The sequence below is a fragment of the Macaca nemestrina genome, chromosome X (assembly GCF_043159975.1).
Source record: "Macaca nemestrina isolate mMacNem1 chromosome X, mMacNem.hap1, whole genome shotgun sequence".
NCBI lineage: Eukaryota > Metazoa > Chordata > Mammalia > Primates > Cercopithecidae > Macaca > Macaca nemestrina.
This window is the reverse complement of record NC_092145.1, coordinates 112760934-112782652: the sequence shown is the minus strand read 5'-3', so window position 1 is coordinate 112782652 and position 21719 is coordinate 112760934. Positions and strand designations below refer to the sequence as shown.

The 21719-nt window shown below is 40.9% G+C and overlaps 1 long non-coding RNA gene across 8 annotated transcripts in view; it reads left to right on the top strand.

The window, feature by feature from the left end:
• The window catches only part of LOC139360800 (uncharacterized), a 35718-nt gene continuing 13999 nt past the window's right edge, over window positions 1–21719 (top strand). For 5 of the 8 annotated variants that reach the window (XR_011618307.1, XR_011618309.1, XR_011618305.1 and 2 more), the window contains exons 1-2: window positions 42–208; window positions 19515–19599. This is a non-coding gene — a long non-coding RNA (uncharacterized lncRNA). Of the gene's footprint in view, window positions 251–303; window positions 449–19514; window positions 19600–21719 lie in introns of those variants that run through there. The other 3 variants (XR_011618304.1, XR_011618303.1, XR_011618306.1) reach the window with 3 other exon arrangements.

The window sequence follows — 21719 nt, the reverse complement described above, 5'->3', positions numbered from 1 at the left end:
GGCTCCTGGGGAGTGGGGAGGGGGAAGACCACGTTGACCGCTCCAGTTTGGCCTCACACACAGTTCATCTCTACCCTCTCAACGCTGGGAATCGACTTGTCCGGCTCAAGCTGGGGGCTCAGCCTTCCGCCCCTCCCAACTCGGGGACCCGGCCACCCAGGGACACCCAAGCGCGGCCTTTACCTCAGGGCCGCCAGCAATAAAAACGGTTGGTAGGAACCGCGGCTTCCGGGTGGCGCGGGTGAATGACGTAAGTGGCAAGCGCGCTGGCCAACCAAATAGCCAGCTGGGGAAGACGGGCCAAAGGGGAGAAGAGAAGGGCGGGGCTTCACGGAATCCGAGGAGATCAAAGATGACTAGGGCGTGGGAGCAGGCCATCTGGCAATAAACCGGCCAATGGGGGACTGCAAAAGCGGCGCGTGGAGCCTATGGAGACCGTGCGTCGCTGGTGAGGGTGGGATTTAATGGGATTTGGCGGTTCTAAGTTAGGCGCGACGCACAGGTAGAGGTAGAGAGAGGAAGTGAAGAGTTTAATATTTAAAAGGACCTAAGAATTGACTATGGTTCTGGTCTATAAGGAAGATCCCGTGTGATCTGTCGGCTTGGATATTGATTTGTCATACGGGAGGTTTGGTTTTCACTCCTGGCAATGGGACTGAGTATGAGCACTTAAAAGGTTTTAAACAGAGACAGATTTTCTAAAATTCATCTTTGATAACTCCAGCTCTGTACCTGCAACCTATAACTGAGGCTCAAGCGGAAATTGACAACGCACTATATCTAATCACCTCGTTTGATAGTCAAATGGAGAGGGTGGCTGAAGTCCTCTGCAGAATATTGGCCATCTTGTAGTTAGGCATAGTTCCCATGTTTTTATTTAAATGGTAAGGTTTTTGTGAATTTATTCTTATGCACTAGAGTGACTGAGTGAATTTGTTTTTCAGTTTAGATTTTTTTTTTTTTAAATTATACTTTAAGTTCCAGGGTACATGCACACAACGTGCAGGTTTGTTACATATGTATACATGTGCCATGTTGGTGTGCTGCACCCATTAACTCATTAGGTATATCTCCTAATGATATCCCTCCCCCCTCCCCGCTCCCCACAATAGGCCCCGATGTGTGATGTTACCCTTCCTATGTCCAAGTGATCTCATTGTTCGGTTCCCACCTATGAGTGAGAACATGCAGTGTTTGGTTTTCTGTTCTTGTGATAGTTTGCTGAAAATGATGGTTTCCAGCTGCATCCATGTCCCTACAAAGGACACGAACTCATCCTTTTTTATGGCTGCATAGTATTCCATGGTGTATATGTGCCACATTTTCTTAATCCAGTCTATCACTGAAATGCCTTAAATTCAGGTTAGATTTTCAAACAAGAACTTATAACCCAGCAAGAATGGGCCTTTGCCTGGAGAAGAATCCAGACCATGGGATGAACCTCCAAATGCTATTTCCATCTATAGAGCTTAGAGCACCCACCCCTACCAAGGAAGTCTTCCCAGATAATTTGTGTTTCATATGTAAAAGCAAGTTTTTTTTTCAAATGCTGAAAACCCAAGCAAGTTAAGCCTGCCTTTCCTTCCTTCCTTCCTTCCTTCCTTCCTTCCTTCCTTCCTTCCTTCCTTCCTTCCTTCCTTCCTTCCTTCCTTCTTTCTTTCTTTCTTTCTTTCTTTCTTTCTTTCTTTCTTTCTTTCTTTCTTTCTTTCTTTCTTTCTTTTATTCTTTCTTTCTTTCTTTCTTTCTTTCTTTCTTTCTTTCTTTCTTTCTTTCTTTCCTCCTTCCTTCCTTCCTTCCTTCCTTCCTTCCTTCCTTCCTTCCTTCCTTTTCTTTCTTCTTTTTTTTTTTTTGACAGAGTCTTTGTCCCCTAGGCTGGAGTGCAGTAGTATGACCATGACTCACTGCAGCCTCAACCTCCCAGGCTCAAGTGATCCTCCCGCCTCAGCCTCCCGAGTAGCTGGGACTACCGGCATACCGATGCCCATCTAATTAAAAAAAAAAATTTTGTAGAGACAAAGTCTATGTTGCCCAGGCTGGTCTCAAACTCCTAGGCTTGAGTGATTTGCCTGCCTCGGCCTCCCAAAATGCCAGGATTATAGGCATGAGTTAGCACACTTGGCAAAGTTAAGCTTTCCTTTGCCCTTAGAATGAGATAATTGTAAAATGAAAACATTGAGACTAATTTTTTTTGTCTGTAAATCTCATGTTACATATAGTTTAAATTACATTGAGTGTGATTGGAATAGATACTAGGTAGACAAATATTATCTAGTTAATCTATACCTACCACTTTCCTGTGAAAAGAGAGAAAAGAAGACACTTACATTTATTTAACAGAGAACACAGTTCTGATGGGCTGGAGATGAGTCTATGTAAGTTTATTAACTTACATTTCACAAAAGAGCATTTTTTACTTAAAAATATATTTCCAACTTTGTTTTTACATTTCAGACCTACAGAAAAGTTGACAGTGAACACTCATATACCCTGCACTTAGGTTAGCCAATTGTTTTATTTTGAATTTTTAAAATTTGTTTAGAGGCAGGATCTTGCTCTCTTGCCTAGTCTAGAGTGCAGTGGTGTGATCTTGGCTCACTGCAACCTCCGCCACTGGGCTCAAGCGATCCTCCCGCCTAAGCCTCCTGAATAGCTGGGACTACAGGCATGAGCCACCATGCCCAGCTAATTTTTTGTAGAAATAGCGTTTCACCATGTTGCCCAGGCTGTCTCGAACTCCTGAGCTCACTCAGTTCACCCAACTTGGCCTCCCAGGGTGCTGGGATTGCAGGCGTGAGCCACTGCACTCAGCCTGGATTCACTCGTTAATATTTGATCACATTTGCTTTCTTTCCAGACCACAGGATAATTGTTGACATGGCTGCATAGCATTCCATTCTTTGGATGGCCTCAGATTTTTGAGCCACTCCTCTGTCACTGGATATTTGAATGTGTCCAGATATTGTCATTGTTATAACCAGAATGGGATAACAGTCTTTGCTGTCAAATTTTTGTGCGGAGCCATGATTATTTCCTTGTGATAAATTCCTAGATGTAGAATTTATAGATTTTTTTTTTAAATTTTTTTTTGAGACAGAGTCTCACTTTGTTGCCCAGGCTGGAGTGCAGTGGTGTGATTTCTGCTCACGGCAACCTCCGCCTCCCGGGTTCAAGTGATTCTTCTGCTTCAGCCTCTGGAGTAGCTGGGACTATGGGCACACACTACCACGCCGCCCAGCTAATTTTTGTATTTTTAATAGACACAGGGTTTCACCATGTTGGCCAGGCTGGTCTCGAACTTGTGACCTCAAGTGATCTGCCCACTTTGGCCTCCCAGGATGCTGGGATTACAGGCATGAGCCACCTCACCTGGCTGAATTTATGGATTTAAGGGAGGTCACTGCATTCTAAATCAAGTGTTGGGTGACAGTGGTATGCATAATAGTGAACCTCCTCATCTAAGCTCTACATCAGGGGTCAGCAAATTATAGCCCCTGGTTTGCTGACCCTTTACAGCTTCCTATAGCCTGCAAACTAGGAATACTATTTACATCTTTAAAGGACTTGAGAAAAGTAAAAAGAATATTTTGTGACACATCAAAATTATATGACATTTGCATTTTAGTGTCCATTAATAAAATTTTCTTGGAACACAAATCTTACTCATTCGTTTACATATTGTCTCTTACTGCTTTCATGCTATAAGGGCAGAGTTGAGTAGTTGCCAAAGAGACCACATGGTATGGATATCCTAAAGTATTTACTATCTGGCCTTTTACAGAAAAGGTTTGCCAACCCCTGCTCTGTACAATGTCACCAATATAGAGGTTGGGGCTCTAACCAGGTGGGTCTCCCTGGCTTCCGCTGGCAGCCTCTTAACCTGGCTTATGGGTGTGCATTTTCAGGCTGGTGCTTCTAGGAGATAGGAGAGACATAGCCTGTTTCCAGCTCCAAGATGTGAGATGGATTGTGTCTCTTATGTCTGCATTTGCATCTTCTCTCCTTTCCATCCAACTTCCTGCCCCCAGTTCTGACTCATAGGTCTCTGTCTTTGCCTTTTCCCAAGAAGAGCAAGAAATGACTAAGGCCCAGGGGAGGCTGCATTTCCCTGATAGCTAATGATGTAGAACATCTTGCCATGTGCTTATTTGTCATCTACATGTCCTTTATGGCGAAATGTCTCTTCACATTCTTTGCTCATTTTCCAAATGGATTGCTTAAAAAAACAAAAAAACAAACAAAAAAAAACTTGACTTTTGAGAGTTCCTTACATACTCTAGATATGAGTTCTTTGTTAGATATGTGGTTTGCAAATATTTCCTCCCAGGCAGTAGTTTGTCTTTTTTTCCTCTTAACAAGGTCTTTGTTAGAGCAAACGTGTTTAATTTTGAAGTCTAGTTTATTGATTTAAAAACATTTTTTTGGATCCTGCTTTTGTTGCTGTGTCTAAGAACTCTTCACAAGCCCTAGCTCCCAAAGACGTTCTCCTGTGTTTTATTTTTAAAGTTTTTAAATTTTATGTTAGACATTTAAATCTGTGATCTGTTTTTAAAAAATAGCTTTACTGAGATGCAATTCACATACAATAAAACCCACACATTTGACGTATACAGTTCGGCAGTTTTTAATATATTCGCAGAGTTGTACGAACATCACCACAATCTAACTTTATTTTTTTAATAATTGTTTTTGTTTTTGAGACAGGGTCTCACGCTGTCACCCAGGCTGGAGTGCAGTGGTAGGATCTTGGCTCACTATAGCCTCAACCTCTCGAACACAAGCGATCCTCCCTGCCTCACCCCCTCAAGTAGCAGGGACTATAGGCATGTGCCACCACGCCAACTAAGTTTTGTATTTTTTGTAGAGATGGAGCTCCGCTATCTTACCCAGGCAGGTCTTGAACTCCTGAGCTCAATCGATCTGCCCACCTCGGCCTCCCAAAGTGCTGGGATTACAGGCATGAGCCGCCGCGCCCAGCAATCTAGAGTATTTTCATCACCCCAAATAGAACTGTGCCCACTCCTCAGTGTGCTCTCCCCACCCCAGCCCTAAGCAACCACAAATTTAATTTCATCTGTATAAATCTGTGTATTCTGCACATTTCAATAAATAGAATCATGTACACTATATGGCCTTTTATGCCTGGCTTCTTTCACTTAGCATAATGTTTTAAAGGTTCATTTGTCCATGTTATAACACTTATTAGTACTTTATTCCTTTCCATGGCTGAATGATAGTCCCTTGTGCATATATACCACATTTTGTTTATTTCTCTTACCAATTTCAATAAAATGTAAAGTCCTTACTCCTTTTAAGTCCCTTTTCCTCCCCCCTTATTAAATGTTAAATAAATATTTCCTCTCTATATATTGAGAATTATCTCAATGTTATAATTTATACTTCAACCATCAAGCACCATTTAGTAAACTTGAGAGGGAGAATAAAGTCTATTTACTGATATTTTTGCTCCTTTTATTGTTGTTTCCTTTCTGATGTTCCAAGATTCCTTCTTATATCATTGTCTTTCTGTTGTAAGGATTTTCTTTAGCCATTCTTTCAAGGTAAGTCTGCTGGTAACACATTCTCAGATGCCAGAGCTCACATTCTTCACCACTGTGCTAGGTGGTCCTGGCACTGGTAACACATTCTCTTAGTTTTCCTTCATCTGAGAATATCTTGATCTCACCGTCATTCCTAAGGACATTTCTGCCAGCTAAAGAATTCTTGGTTGGTATTACTTTTATGTCATCTCTTGAAAACTGTTGTGCCACTTCCTTCTGGCCTCCATGTTTTCCGATGAGAAATTCACTGTCATTAAAATTATTTTTCTTATGTAGATAAGATGTCGTTTCTTCCTGCTTTCAAGAATTTTTATTTGTCTTTAGGCCAGGCATAATGGCTTGTAATCCCAGGATTTTGGGAGGCTGAGGTGGGCAGAGCACTTGAGGTCAGGAGTTCGAGACCAGACTGGCCAATATGGTGAAATTCCCATCTCTGCTAAAAATACAAAAATTAGCTGGACGTGGAGACACCTGCCTGTAATCCCAGCTACTCAGGAGGCTGATGCAGGAGAATCGCTGGAACCTGGGAGACAGAGGTTGCAGTGAGCCGAGATAGTGCACCTGCACTCCAACAACCTGGGCAACAGAGCAAGACTCTGTCTCAAAAAAAAAAAAAGAAAAAAGAAAAGAAAAAAAAAAGAAAAAGAAATTTTCTTTGACTTTAGTTTTCAAAAGTTTGACTCTGATGTGCCTCAGCATGGATTTCTTTACGTTTATCCTGTTTAGGGTTTGCTCAGCCTTTTGAATCTGTTTATATTCAACAGGTTTATATTTTTAGCCAAATATGGCAAAATTTCAGACATTGTTTCTTTGAATACTTTTTCAGCTCTTTCCTCTTTCTTCTCTCTTTCCTGGACTTTGATGACACAAATGATTGAATTTTTGGTTCCACTGGTCCCTGAGGCTCTATTCATTGGTTTTCAGTCTACTTTTCTCTGTTGTTTGGAGTAATTTCTATTGTTCTATCTTCATGGTTTGTGATTCTTTCTTGTGTCCTCTTCATTCTGCCTTTGAACCCATTCATTGAGCTTTAGATTCAGTTATTGTGAGACAAAGTACCATATGTAAGAAGCTATGTTTGCTCATTCTGCTTACCAGCAGAATTTCACAAAATCCCTTATCAGTAGAATTTTACAAAGCCCCTGTCTCAGTGACTCAGCACCACCCGCTGGAAGAATGTTCTGAAGATGATCAGCAGGATGGAGGACAGCCTGCTGCGTCTCTTACGTGAATCGTGGCAGTTTTAGAAAAGATAAGTTCAGCTATCCCAATCCTTGCCTCTTCCTAGACAGAAGATAACGTCTGACAGGATTAATAATTAGGCCTCTGTAATCTACAACCAGATGTGCCCTCATACTCAAGCCTTAATGTGACTTTGCTCTAATGTAACTTCTGAGCACATTTGATGTAACTTCTAAGCTACATACAGAGCTGCCACCATCTGTGTATAAACTGTGGCCTAAAACAGTTGGAGCAGTTTAACAGAAACTCTCTGAAAGACTCTTCCCGGTTGCAATCTTCAGTAAGAGTTCTGAATAAAATTAATTTAGGCCGGGCACGGTGGCTTGCACCTGTAATCCCAGCACTTTGGGAGGCTGAGGCGAGCGGATCGCTTGAGCTCAGAAGTTCAAGGCCAGCCTAGGCAACATGGCCAAACCCCGTCTCCACAAAAATACAAAAATTAGCCGGGTGCAGTGGCACATACCTCTAGTCCCAGCTACTTGGAAGGCTGAGGTGGGAGGATCGCTTCAGCCCAGGAGATGGAGTCTGTCTGCAGTGAGCCAACATTGTGCCACTGCACTCCAGCCTGGGCGACAGAGACCCTGTCTCAAAAAAAAAAAAAAAATTAACTTTAATTCTTTAAAAGCCTGATTTTTTTCTTTAGTTGACAGTATTTTTCAGTTCTAAAATTTTCATTTGGAAATTTTATAATGGCAGAGCCCTCATGAACTAATCATCTTCCAAAGGCCACACCTCTTAATACTGCTACATTAGGGATTAAGTTCCAACCTACGAATGTTGGGAGACACATTCAGACCGTAGCAGGCCCTCTCCATTTTCTCCTGAACATGCATGCAGATTTGTTCATGTACAGTCTTCCAGCCCACTTGGGATAAGTAGGATCTTATCAAGGCCTTTTTTGTCTGTCTCATTCCCTGGATCTCCCTGTTAAATTTATTACTGAACTGTTGATTTATTACTTACCCCAGTCAGTATCAAGACCTCAGAATGTCTCTGATATTGACCTTTCCTGGTTATTAGCCACTGAGATCACTGTTGTTTTATTGTTTGTTTGTTTGTTTTAAGACAGAGTCTGACTCTGTTGCCTGGGCTGGAGTGCAGTGGCGCAATCTCAGATCACTGCAACCTCAGCCTCCTGGGTTCAAGCAATTCTCGTGCCTCAGCCTCCTGAGTATCTGGGATTACAGGCATGCTCCTCCACACCTGGCTAATTTTTGTATTTTTAGTAGAGACAGGGTTTTACTATGTTGGTCAGGCTGGTCTTGAACTCCTGACCTCAAGTGATCCACCTCCGCTTGGCATCCCAAAGTGCTGGGATTACAGGTGTGAGCCACCGCGCCCCGCCTGAGATCACTGTTGTGTTGTGTTGTTTTGTTTTGTTTTATTTTATTTTTTTTTATTTTGAGATTAAGTCTCTGTCGCTCAGGCTGGAGTGCACTGGCACAATCTCGGCTCACTGCAACCTCCGCCTCCTGGGCTCCAGCGATTCTTCTGCCTCAGCCTGAGATCACTGTTGTTTTAAATGTTGCTCCTGTGCATAGAATTTTCCTCACTGCTCTAAATAAAGTCAGCCCTCTCCTGCAGCAGAGCTGCTGGTTCTTTGAATCTGTCCTTTCTTGGTGGAGCTTCTGTGCCTCAGAGCTGGAGGGGATAGTAACAGCTCTAGATTAAAACACCACAGGCACCTACTGTTCTTACTGAGATCTGAGATTCAGTAGATTTTCTTTTACTTTTTCCTATCAGAGCTTGTCAGAACACTTAATATATTGATTTTTAGAAATATTTTCTTTTTTGTGGGTACAGAGATGTATATATTTATGGGGTACATGACACATTTTGATACAGGCATACACTGTATAAAAATCACATCAGGGTAAATGGGGTATCCATCACCTCAATCATTTAGGCTTTCTTTGTGTACAAACAATCCAATTATAGTCTCAGTTATTTTGAAATGTACAATAAATTATTGTTGACTGTAGTCACCCTGTTGTGCTATCAAATACTAGATCTTATTCATCCTATCTAATTATATTTTTGTACACATTAGCCATCCCCACTTCTCCTGCAACCCCACTACCCTTCCTGGCCTCTGGTAACCATCATTCTATTCTCTATCTCCATGAGTCCAATTGCATTAATTTTTAGCTCCCACAAATAAGTGAGAACATGTGAAGTGTGTCTTTTTGTGCCTGTCTTATTTCACTGAATATCTTCCAGTTCCATCCATGTTGTTGCAAATGACAGGATCTCATTCGTTTTTGGGGCTGAATAGCACTCCATTGTGTATATGTACCACATTTCCTTTATCCATTCATCTGTTGATGGACTCTTAGGCTGCTTTCAAATCTTGGCTATTGTAAACAGTGCTGCAGTAAATATAGGAGTGCAGATATCTCTTTAATATACAGATTTTCTTTCTTTCCCTCTCTCTTTCTTTTTTCTTTTCTTTCTTTCATACAGGGTCTCACTCTGTCACCCAAGTGGGAGTGCAATGGCTTGATCTTGGCTTGCTGCAGCCTTGGCCTCCTAAACTCAAACAATCCTCCCATCTCGGCTTCTTGAGTAGCTGGGACTACAGGCATGCACCACCATGCCTGGCTAATTTAAAATATATATATTGGGTAGAGATGGGTTTCATCATGTTTGCCCAGGCTTAGGATTATGTTTTCTATTTCTGTGAAGAATGTCATTGGTATTTTGACAGGGGTTGCTTTGAATCTGTAGATTGCTTTGAGTAGTATGGTCATTTTAACAATATTGATTCTTCCAGTCCCTGAATATGGAATATGTCTCCATTTTTTTGTGTCCTCTTCAATTTCTTTTACAGTTTTATTGCAGAGATATTTCACTTCTTTGGCTAAGTTTATTCCTAGGTATTTTATTTTATTTGTAGGTATTGTAAATGGGTTTACTTTGCTGACTTCTTTTTCAGATGGTTTGTTGTTGACATATAGAAATGTTATTGATTTCTGTATGTTGATTTTGTATTCTACAACTTGACTGAATTTGTTTATTAGTTCTAGTAGTTTTTTTTGGTGGAGTCTTTAGGCTTTTCTAACTGTAAGATCATATCATCTGCAAACAAGAATAATTTGACTTCCTTTCCAATTCAGATGCCCTTTATTTCTTTTTCTTGTCTGATTGCTCTAGTTAGGACTCCCAGGACTATGTTGAATAACAGTGGTGAAAGTGGTGATCCTTGTCTTGTTCCAGATCTTAGAGGACAAGCTTTCAGTTTTTCTCCATTCGGTATGATACTAGGTGTGGTTCTGCCACATATGGCTTTTATTATATTGAGGTATGTTCCTTCTATACCCAGTTTTTTGAGGGTTTTTGTCATGAAGGGAGGTTGAATTTTATCAAATGCTTTTTATCATCAGTTGAAATGATCATATGGTTTTTGTCATAACCAACAATTGAAGCAAAAAGTAATAAAATGCTACACTTTAACTTCATTCCCCAGCTTTTAAACTTTTTGTTGTTTCTATTTATAGCTTATTATACTGTCTGTATCTTGAAAAGTTGTGGTATTATTATTTTTGATAGGTTTATCTTTTAGTCTTTCTACTCAAGATAGGAGTAGTTTACATACTGCTGTTACATTGTTATACTATTCTGTGTTTTTCTGTTTACTTATTACCAGTGAGTTTTGCACCTTCATGTTTGAAGGATATTTTTACTGGATATACTGTTCTAGGGTAAAAGATGTTTTTCCTTCAACACTTTAAATATGTCATGCCACTCTCTCCTGGCCTGTAAGGTTTTTTGTTTCCTCTGACTGTGTATTTTCAAATAGCCTGTCTTCGAGCTCACTAATTCTTTTTTCTGCTTGATCAATTCTGCTTTTAAGTGACTCTGATGCATTCTTCAGTATGTTAATTGCATTTTTCATCTCCAGAATTTCTGCTTGATTCTTTTTATTTCAATCTCTTTGTTAAAGTTATCTGATAGAATTTTAAATTCCTTCTCTGTGTTACCTTGAATTTTGTTGAGCTTCCTCAAAACAGCTATTTTGAATTATCTGTCTGAAAGGTCATATATCTCTGCCTCTCCAGGATTGGTTCCTGGTGCCTTATTTAGTTCATTTGGTGAGGTCATGTTTTTCTGGATGGCCTTAATGCTTGAGGATGTTCACTGGTATCTGGGCATTGAAAAGTTAGGTATTTATTGTCATCTTTGCAGCCTGGACTTGTTTATACCTGTCCTTTTTGGGAAGGCTTTCCAAGTATTCGAAGGAACTTGGGTTTTGTGATCTAAGTCTTTGGTCACTGCAGTCATAGCTGCATTAGAGAGCACCCTGAGCTCAGTAATGCTGTGACTTTTGCAGAATGGTAGAGGTACCAAACAAATGAAGTCTCTGTCTGTGCTGAGCTGCTTGTAGCTGGGGGAGGGGTGACACAAGCACCTCTGTGTTTACGACAACTAGGACTGCGCTGGGTCGGACCCAAAGCCAGCACAGCACTGGGTCTTGCCCAAGGTCCATGGTGTCCATTGCCTGGGTACCGCCTATGTTCACTCAAGGCCCAAGGGCTCTACAGTCAGCAGGCAGTGAATCCAGCCAGGCTTATATATTTCCTTCTGGGTGGCGCGTTCCCTCAGGCCCCAGGCAGGTTCAGAGATGCCATCCAGGAGCCATGGCCTGGAGTCAGGAACCTTAGGAATCAACCTGGTGCTCTAGTCTACTGTGGTGGAGCTGGCACCCAAGCCATAAGACAAAGTCCTTCCTACTCATGCTTCCCCTTTCTTCAAGCAAGGAAGTCTCTCCCTGTGGCTACCACCACTCTAGGCTTGTGGAAGCTACTGCCTGGCTACTGTTGATGTTCATTTGAGGCCCAAGGGCTTGTCAGTCAGTTTGTTGTGAATGCTGCCAGTCCTGAGTCTCTTCCTTCAGGGCAGTGGGCTCCCCTCTGGCCCAGGGCAGGTCAAGGAGCCAAGGCCTGGAATCGGGGACCCCAGGAACTTAGTTGGTGCTCTACCCCACTGTGGCTAAGCTGGTACCCAAGCTGTAAGACAAAGTCCCCTTCACTCTTCTCTCTCCTTTCCTCAAGCAGAAGGAGTCTCTCCCCATAGCCACCACAGCTGGGAATGTGCTGGGTCACACCTGATGCCAGCATGGCTCTGAATCTCACCCAATGCCCATGGTGAGTAGTGCCTGGCTATCACCTCTAAGTATTCAGGGCCTAATGGCTCTTTAGTCAGTAGGTGATGACTCCTGCCAGGACTGGATCCTTCCCTTGAAGGCAGCAGGTTCCTTTCTGGCCTAGGGTGTGTCTAAAATGCCTGGAAGCTAGGGCCTGGAATGGGGGCCTCAGAATTCTGCCTGGTACCCTATTCTACTGTGGCTGAGCTGGTATCCAAGTTGCAAGACAAAGTCCCTTTAACTCTTCCCTCTCCTCTCTCTAAGCAGAGGGTAAGAGTCTCTCCCAGAGCTGCAAGCTGTGCTGCCTGGGGTTAGAAGAGGGGTGACACAAGCACTCCCTTGGCCACCCCAGCTGCTGTCTCACTAGGTCACATGCACCCCAAGTCCACTGGCTCTAAGCTCAAAACAGCACCAGGATTTGCCTAGGAATTGCAGTCCTTGTGGCCTAGACTGACTTTCAAGTTTATTTAAAACCCTAGAGTTTTTATTTTTATTTTTTATTTTGCTTTAAGTTCCAAGATGCGTGTGCAGAATGTGCAGGTTTGTTACATAGGTATAAATGTGACATGGTGGTTTGCTGCACCTATTGACCTGTCCTCTAAGTTCCCTCCCTTCACCCCCCACCCCCCGACAGGCCCTGGTGTGTGATGTTCCCCTCCCTGTGTCCATGTGTTCTCATTGTTTAATTCCCACTTATGAGTGAGAACATTCAGTGTTTGGTTTTCTGTTCCTATGTTAGTTTGCTGAAGATAATGGCTTCCAACTGCATCCATGTCCCTGCAAAGGACATGATCTCATTCCTTTTTATGGCTACATAGTATTCCATGGTGTATATGTACCACATTTCCTTTATCCAGTCTATCATTGATGGGCATTTGAGTTGGTTCTATGACTTGGCTATTGTGAATAGTGCTGCAATAAACATATACATGCATGTGTCTTTATAGTAGAATGATTTATATTCCTTTGGGTATATACCCAGTAATGAGATTTCTGGGTCAAATGGTATTTCTGGTTCTAGATCCTTGAGGAATCGCCATACTGTCTTCCACAATGGTTGAACTAATTTATATTCCCACTAACAGTGTAAAATAAAACCACACATTTACAACAATCTGATCTTCGACAAACCTGACAAAAACAACCAATAGGGAAAGGATCTCCTATTTGATAAATGGTGCTGGGAAAACTGCCTAGCCATATGTAGAAAACTGAAATTAGGCCTCTTCCTTACACCTTATACAAAAATTAACTCAAGATGGATTAAAGACTTAAATGTAAAAGCCGAAGCCATAAAAACCCTAGAAGAAAACCTAGGCAATACCATTCAGAACATAGGCATGGGCAAAAACTTCATGACTAAAACACCAAAAGCAGTTGCAACAACAGCAAAGAAATGGGATCTAATTAAACTAAAGAGCTTCTGCACAGCAAAAGGAACTATTATCAGAGTGAACAGGTAAGCTACAGAATGGGAGAAAATTTTTGCAATCCACCCATGTGACAATGGTCTAATATCCAGAATTTATAAGGAACTTAAACAAATTTACAAGAAAAAACAAACAACCCCATCAGAAAGTAGGCAAAGGATATGAACAGACACTTCTCAAAAGAAGACATTTATGTGGCCAACAAAAATATGAAAAAAAGCTCCACATCAATGATCATTAGAGAAATGCAATCAAAACCACAATGAGATGTCATCTCACGCCAGTCAGAATGGTGATTACTAAAAAGTCAAGAAACAGTAGATGCTGGTGAGCCTGTGGAGAAATAGGAACCCCAGAGTATTTTAGCCAGTGATGGCAGAGCTTGCTGGAACTCAGGTTTTGATTGCTGGGATGGATGTCCTCTGGTTAGGGCTCATCTAAATGCTCCCTCCATAGGCGCCGGCTGAGTTCTGCCCCCATGTTGCTTTTCACTGTGACAGGGCAGCACTGAGTTCCAATGCAAAGTCCCACATTCACTGTGTTCTGCCTTCCCCAAGCACACAGATTCTCTCTCTGCACCACGTGGCCACTGCCAGTTGATGAGGGAGGGATAGTGTAGGCGATTCAAGACTGTCTTTCCTACCTTCTTTAGTGCGTCTTTCCTTAAAATAATATTAAAACCAAGTAATGTGATTGCTTACCTGATTTTTGGTTCTTATGAAGGTGCTTTTTTGTGTGTATAGTTGTTCAATTTGGTGTTCCTGTCGGGGTACATTCAGTGGAGGCTTCTATTTGGCCATCTTGCTCTGCTTCCAAGCCTCACTAGATTTTCTTGAATAACCACTTCTCAATTTGTTATATTACTTTGGTAAATTTTCAGAATCTTTAACTGGTTGTTTTTGGCAATTTTGTCCACTTTTGTCTTGCGTTTTGTGGAGAGGATTGCTGAGCTCCTTAGTCAACTTTTCCAGATGTCTCTCCCTTTCTTGTAACTAGAGTTTTGATTGTGTCACTTAAAAAGTGTTAGTATGTTTCACAAAAATGTATACCAGTGTGAATTAGCAGTTTATTTATTTATTTATTTTTTAAGATGGAGTCTTGCTCTGCTGCTCAGGCTGGAGTGCAGTGGCACAATCTTGGCTTACTATAACCTTCGCTTCCCTGGTTCAAGCCATTCTCCTGCCTCCGCCTCCCAAGTAGCTGGGATTATGGGCATGCACCACCATGCCTGGCTAATTTTTGTATTTTTAGTAGAGGTGGGATTTTGCCAGGCTGGCCAGGCTGGCTTCAAACTCCTGACCTCAGGTGATCCACCTGCCTCGGCCTCCTAAAGTGTTGGGATTACAGGCGTGAGCCACTACACCCATCCTTTGCCCATTTTTTTAGTTGGGTTATTTATTTATTTTGTTTTAGCGAAGTGTAAGAGTTCTTTATGTGTGATTTTTGTGCCATATCTAAGAAGCCATTAAGGGGCAGGATTTGAACACATATCTGGCTCCAGCATTCATGTTCTTAACCATTACGCTACACTGCCTGTCTTGAATTAGCAGTTTAGATGTAAACGATTTATGCATGTTGTGACTTAGACTCTTGATTTATTCCAAACATACTTAGTCACCATGCAGTGTCTGTATTTTTACATGTGTATTTGTATATATGTGATGATTGTGACACATAAGAATGGTTATTGCGTTATTCCCAACAATAGAAGATAATGGTTTGAAGCAGCAATAGATGAGTACTATTATTGCTCTCCCTATTAATGGTGCCCTTATTTCAGCGATGACGTTCTCTGTCTTTTTTGCCCATCACTTTTGTTTAATAGTCTTTTCTCACTTCTAGAAAAAAATGTATTTCTTCTTTAATATCTGATATGGTTAATGACAGAGCAGGAGCACCATCATCTTGGACAAACGCTGCCACTTTAAGTTCCAGCTCCCTTTCTAGCCTCATGAATTTCAAGGAAACACTTCTGTTCTAACTACAAGCAGCCAGAAAAGAGCAGACAGTAAAACACAAATAAGACAGCTCAGGCACAGAGGGAGGCGGGGAGGTAGTCTCTTGGGTAACTGCCGAACTTCACCCTCATACAATGGGCACCAGTAAAACAGTGGGCCTTACTAAGCATATTACTTTCCCTTCAGGTGCACCAAGATAGGGAAGCTAAAAGTAGACTGGGGGGTATGCCTGCAGCTGCAGGAAGATGTATGTGAACAGACACACAACTCTCCCTCCCAGATAAGCAAAAGAAGAGACACAGAAGCAGTCCAGGCCTCTGATCAACCCTTCCACCCTAAATCCTTAAAAACTCTTAGTCTGTAAGAGAGTGGGCTCTGATCTCACTTGGCCAGAAGCCCCTATCAGGTTTGTTTTCTCTAAAATAAACCTGTGCTTGACTGTTGAGCCCCCTTTCATGTTTCTTTCCTCTTTCTTTAATTCTTAATTAGGCTTTGTGTTCCCCACCCAAATCTTATCTTGAATTATAATCCCCATAATCCCCACGTGTCAAGGGAGAGACCAGGTAGAGGTAATTGAATTGAATCATGGAGGTAGTTTCCTCCATGCTGTTTTCATGATAGTGAGTGAGTTCTCACGAGATCTGATGGTTTTATAAGGGGCTCTTCCCCTTTTAGTTGGCACTTCTCCTTCCTGCCACCTCATGAAGACAGTGTCTTGCTTCCCCTTTGCCTTCTGCCATGATTGCAAGTTTCCTGAGGCCTTCCCAGCCATGCTGAGCTGTGAATTATTTAAACCTCTTTTCTTTGTAAATCACCCAGTCTCAGGCAGTTCTTTAAAGCTGTGTGAAAATGGACTAATACAGTATCCCTCATAGCAGATGAAATATTGCGTCCTTACCATGTACATCTGCGGTTAATCCATTGGTGTAACTTGACAAACGTAGTCAGATGGTGTTTAAAATATATTCATACTTACATAAATAGACATTACTTTAAGGTTCCTGCACTACTTATTTCTTAGTTACCTTAGATTAGGTAACAGGAATAATTTTTTTGTTTTATTTTTCTGTAACCAACTGAAAGAATAAGTCATATCCCATTCTAGTATGTTCTGAAAAATTTTAAGGCTTTAATGTTAAAAGTTGTCATTCCTTTTCTTTTCTTTTCTTGTTTTTAGAGACAGGGTCTCCCTCTGTTGCCCAGGCTAGAGTGCAGTGGTGCTATCTTGACTCACTGCAGCCTTGACCACCTGGGCTCAAGCAGTCCTCCCACCTCAGCCTCCCAAGTAGCTTGGGCCATAGGCACGTACCACCACACTCAGCTAATTTTAAAAAAACAGTTATTTCTAAGATGATTTTGTCTAAAATGATTCTCCTATTAACATAGGTGAATTTTTTTGTTGTTGTTTTTATAGAAGTTAAATATTATTCCCTTTTTTTTGAGACAAGATTTTGCTCTGTTACCTGGGCTGGAGTGCAGTGGCATGATCATAGCTTACTGCAGCCTCTACCTCCTGGATTCAAGCGATTGTCCTGCCTCTACCTTTCAATTAGCTAGGACTAAAAGTGTGTGCCACCATGCCTGGCTAATTAAGAAATTTTTTTTTTTTTTTTAGAAACAGGATTTTGCCATCTTGCCCAGGCTGGTCTTGAACTCCTGGCCTCAAGCAATCCTCCCACCTCAGCTTCCCAGAGTGTTGGGGTTACAGACATGAGCCACTGCACTCAGCCAAATGTAATTCCTGTCACCACAAATATCTGGCTCAGATTTTCCTTATCTATCTTATAATATTTAAAATTCATAACTAATGAATTTTAGAATCTTAGTTCTGTTTTCATTAGTCTATTCAACATGTTTAAGTTCTGAAAATGCTTTGATGGACATTATTTGTATACAAATGTCTCAATTTATGGCCTTATAAATGATTTATAATTTGTTTCCTTTTTAAAATGTTGCCATCTGTAATGGTTATACACAAATCATTTTTTGATTTATTATTTTGATTTATGTTTTTGTTATGTTTGAAACTAAACACTTGGTTAATTCATCAAAAAATTGCTTTAAAAAAAGTCTGCCAGTGCACTCATTTGAAAATTTGATTTTGCCAAATGATTTTTAAAATTTAGTTTTTGTGCAAACACAAAAATAGTAATTATTTGACTTTATAAAGTAAAATATTTCAGATTACTGGCAAATATTCTTTGAAAGCAAATTTGCTTATGGATAATACAAATAGGATTATTTAGAACCCAGGATATACAATATAATGACCACATGGTTTAAGACATAACGTGTAATTTACTGCTAGACATGTTAGAATCTTCTCTAATGACTATGAGTTGTTAAATTTTTAAAATAATTCTCTAGATAATCCTGATATCTTTTTCTTTATTTTTTTGAGGCAATGCGACTAAATGAATAAAAGTTTAGACATTTTATTTCTTTCTGGTTAGTTGTTCTTTTTATTCTTTTTCCCTTTTTTATATTTGTTCCTTTTATTCTTATGCAGCAATCATCTTTTTGCACTAACAATAACTTTTCATTCATTCGTAATAAGAAAGTATTTGCCAGGCACTGTTTCAAGGGCTTTCCATGTATTATTTCATTGAATACCCTCAAAAACCCTATTATGATCCCCATTTTACAGATGAGGAAGATTAGGCAGAGAAAAATGAGGCAACTTGACTGAGGCCACTCTACTAAGTGGTAGAGCCCAGATTTGAGCTGGGTTTCTAGCCCCATAGTGCATGCTCTTCACTAATGTGCAATTTGTTGAACAATTCCTTTGTGCCAGGCACTATTCAAAGCAATGGATCTACAGTAGTGACTAAGACAAAGTCCTTGATCTCATGGTGCTTACATTCTAGTAGCAGGAGTGTTAGGGGTAGGGTGGGAGATGGATGATAAACCAACGAGCAAGTGCAATGGAAGAGCGTGTAGTGGGACACAGAAAAGTGTGGAGGTTGGAGTTTCTATTCTGTACAGGGTAGGCAAGGAAAACCTCTCAGTTAAGGAATAGTTGAAAAGAGAGCCATGTGAGTTGAGAAAGAGCAAAGGCTCTGAAGCTGTGCCTGGGATGTTCCAGCAACTGCAAGGGCATCAGTGAGCCCAAAGTTGAACACATAAAGGCAAGAAGGGAAGAAGGTGAAATCAGAGATGTAGCAGGTCTTGATCTGATAAGGCCTTGTAAGTCATTGTAAGGACTTTGCCTTTTTCTACCAATGAGGTAAGGATGCATTAGAGGGCTTTGATCAGAAATATCAGTGATATCACTTACGTTTTTGAGGAATCCTTATGGCTATCATATTTAAAATTGACTGTAGAGGGATGAGGGCGGAAGCAGGAAGACCAGTTAGGAGACTGCTAGGAAATCCAGATGAGAGATAATAGTGGTTTGAACCAGGGTGGCAGCAATGGAGGGGGCAATAAGTTGTCAGATTCTGGATATAATTTCAAGATAGAACTGACGGTATTTTCTGATGGGTTAGCTGGTATATAAGGGAAAAAGAAGTGAAGAATGAGATAAGGCTGGGCATGGTGGCTCATGCCTGTAATCCCAGCACTTTGGGAGGCTGAGGCAGGAGGATCACTTGAGGCCAGGAGTTCGAGGCCAGCCTGGGCAACATAGAGTGATACCATCTCTACAAAAAAGGCAACAATTAGCAGGGTATGGTGGCAAATGCTTGTGGTCCCAGCTACTCAGGAGGCTGAGGTGGGAGAATGGCTTGATCCTGGCCGGTTGAGACTGTAGTGAGTCTTGATCATGCCACTGCACACCAGCCTGGGTGACAGAGCAAAACCATCTCTCTCAAAATAATAATAATGACACAAAAGAAAGGGGCCAAGTGTTTGTGACATGAGCAAATGAAAACATCATAGCTTCCATTGCCTTAGGTAGAAACGCTGTGGAAGGAGGAGACTTGGCTGGTGGTGGGGAGACGAATTTGGTTGTTGAGATATTAAGTTAGACATTGCCTGCATGGCATCTAAGTGGAAAATGTCTGTGTGCTGTTTTCCATGAATCAGGATGTAGAGGTATAGCTGTAAATATAAATCCGAGGGTACTGGGTATGTAAATCGTACTTAAAGTCACAAGACTGGATACTGTCACCTAGGGAGTGCATAGAGGGAGCAAAGAGAAGAGGCCTGAGAACTCACCTCTGTGACACTCCCTCTTTTCCAGATGGCAGAGATGAGGAGCAACCAGCAAATGGGATTGTGAGAGTGGCGTGTGAGGTAGGAGAAAGAAGAGAATCGAATCTAGGAAGGTAAGTGATTAGTATGTTTTAAGAAGAGAGGGATCAATTCTATCAATTGCTGACAGGTCGGGTAAGATGAGGAATTACCATTGGATTTCACACCATGAAGGTCATTGGTGACTGTCAAAAACCGATTGAATAGTGAAAGGGACAGAATCTTCATTGGAGTGGGGCAGAGAGAAAGTGGAAGGATAATAATTGGAGACAGCAAGGATAGACAGCATTTCTTTTTACCCTTACAGCCTATTTTATCTAATATTAATATAACTATATCAGCCTTTTTTGGGTCAGTATTTATTTGGTATATCTCTTTCCTTTTCTTTCTTTCTTTCTTTGTTTCTTTCTCTCTTTCTCTCTTTCTTTTTGACAGGTTCTTGCTCTGTTGCCCAGGCTGGAGTGCAGTGGCATGATCTCAGCTCACTGCAACCTCTGTCTCCTGGGTTCAAGCGATTCTCCCACCTCAGCCTCCTCAGTAGTTGGGACTACAGGCATGCACCACCAGGCCCAGCTAATTTTTTGTATTTTTGGTAGAGACAGGTTTTGCCATGTTGGTCAGACTGGTTTCGAACTCCCGGCCTCAAGCGATCCTCTCACCTTGGCCTACCAAAGTGCTGGGATTACAGGCGTGAGCCACTGTGCCTGGCCTGGTATGTCTTTTTCAATTTTTTTTATTGTGGTAAAATATACATAACATAAAATTTACAATTTTAACCATGTTTACTTTTCCATTCTTTTATTTTTAACCTCCTGGGACCTTCGGTTTTTGTTGTGCCTTTTGTAAACAGGTGAAAAGTCAGGACAGGATTTAAAATGCTGTAGTCCTTTGTACTATGGGTAAAAATATTCACAAATATTTATGTAGTTTTGGATGCTTAAAAGCTCAAATAGGCTTTATAAGAATAGATATAGAACAAACAAATTAGAGCAGGGAGAAAATGGAATGAGAGAACATTAAAAACAAAAAATTTTGACAGAGAAAAAGGCTAGAAAGGAAGAAAAAAAACAAATAAAAATAGAAAAAGTAGGACAAATAGAAAACATTCAATAAGATGGGAGAAATAAATTCAAGTATGTTAATAATCATAATAAATGCAATGGATTAATCTCATCACCTAAAAGATAAATATTTTCACTGAATTAAAAAATGCAAGTTACAGTTTGTTTTCAGGAGGCATCTAAAGGATAAGGTGAGAAAGGTTGAAAGTCAAAGGATGGTGTAGTTATACTAATAGCAGACAAAATAGATCTTAAGGCCAAAAATACTAAAAATAAGGAGAATAACTACATAATGATAAATTCATTTCACTAAGAAGTTTTAATGCAGAAATCATATGCACTTAATATATAGTGATCTCAAAACATACAAGACAAAAGTTGATAGAACTTCTAGAATTAAAAATGAGAAATCTATCATGATACCACAGAGCACTTATACTTGCTGGGATGTAGGAGGACAACTCAGATTTTATGTTGCTAGTGAGTACCTTCAGGTATCACTACACCACTTACAGATATCATTTTCCAATCAAGGACAAAATAGTTGGGGCCAAAAAGTCCGGGTTATAAACTTGGTATAAACTCTACCACAGACTTTATACAAATTCAGGCATTGTAACCTAAACTCTCTAAGCCATAGTTTTCTAATCAGTAAAATGGCAATACAAATCCCTACCCCTTTGAGATGTGGTGGGGAATAAATCATACAGTACATGTGGTAGAAAGATCCCCTCCCCCATTGTTTCCGTAGCTGGCTCTGTCTGGACCAGATGACAAGATTCAGGGTGATTTCCCTTCGAAAGTGTCATTCCCTTCTAGGTGCCCAGAAGGTCACTGTTCTTCTATGGGGGATTTATGAGTGTTTTGGGCCATTGAAAATAGGGTTTTCACATGAAGTTTTTACAATATGTGCAGCAGAATGACATATTTGTTTTAGCAGAATTTTAATACTGTGTTCACTTGTGGCCAACTATGTAGGATGAGATGCTCCAAATGTCTCCTTATTGTCACCTCCATGACCTATGCCCCATAAACCCTGGGAAAAACAATATAAACATGCCCTCATTGGGACCTCAGCCCTCACACCTAGGTTCTCAGCCCCTTTGCCATTTCTTCTTCCTCCTCCTCCTCCT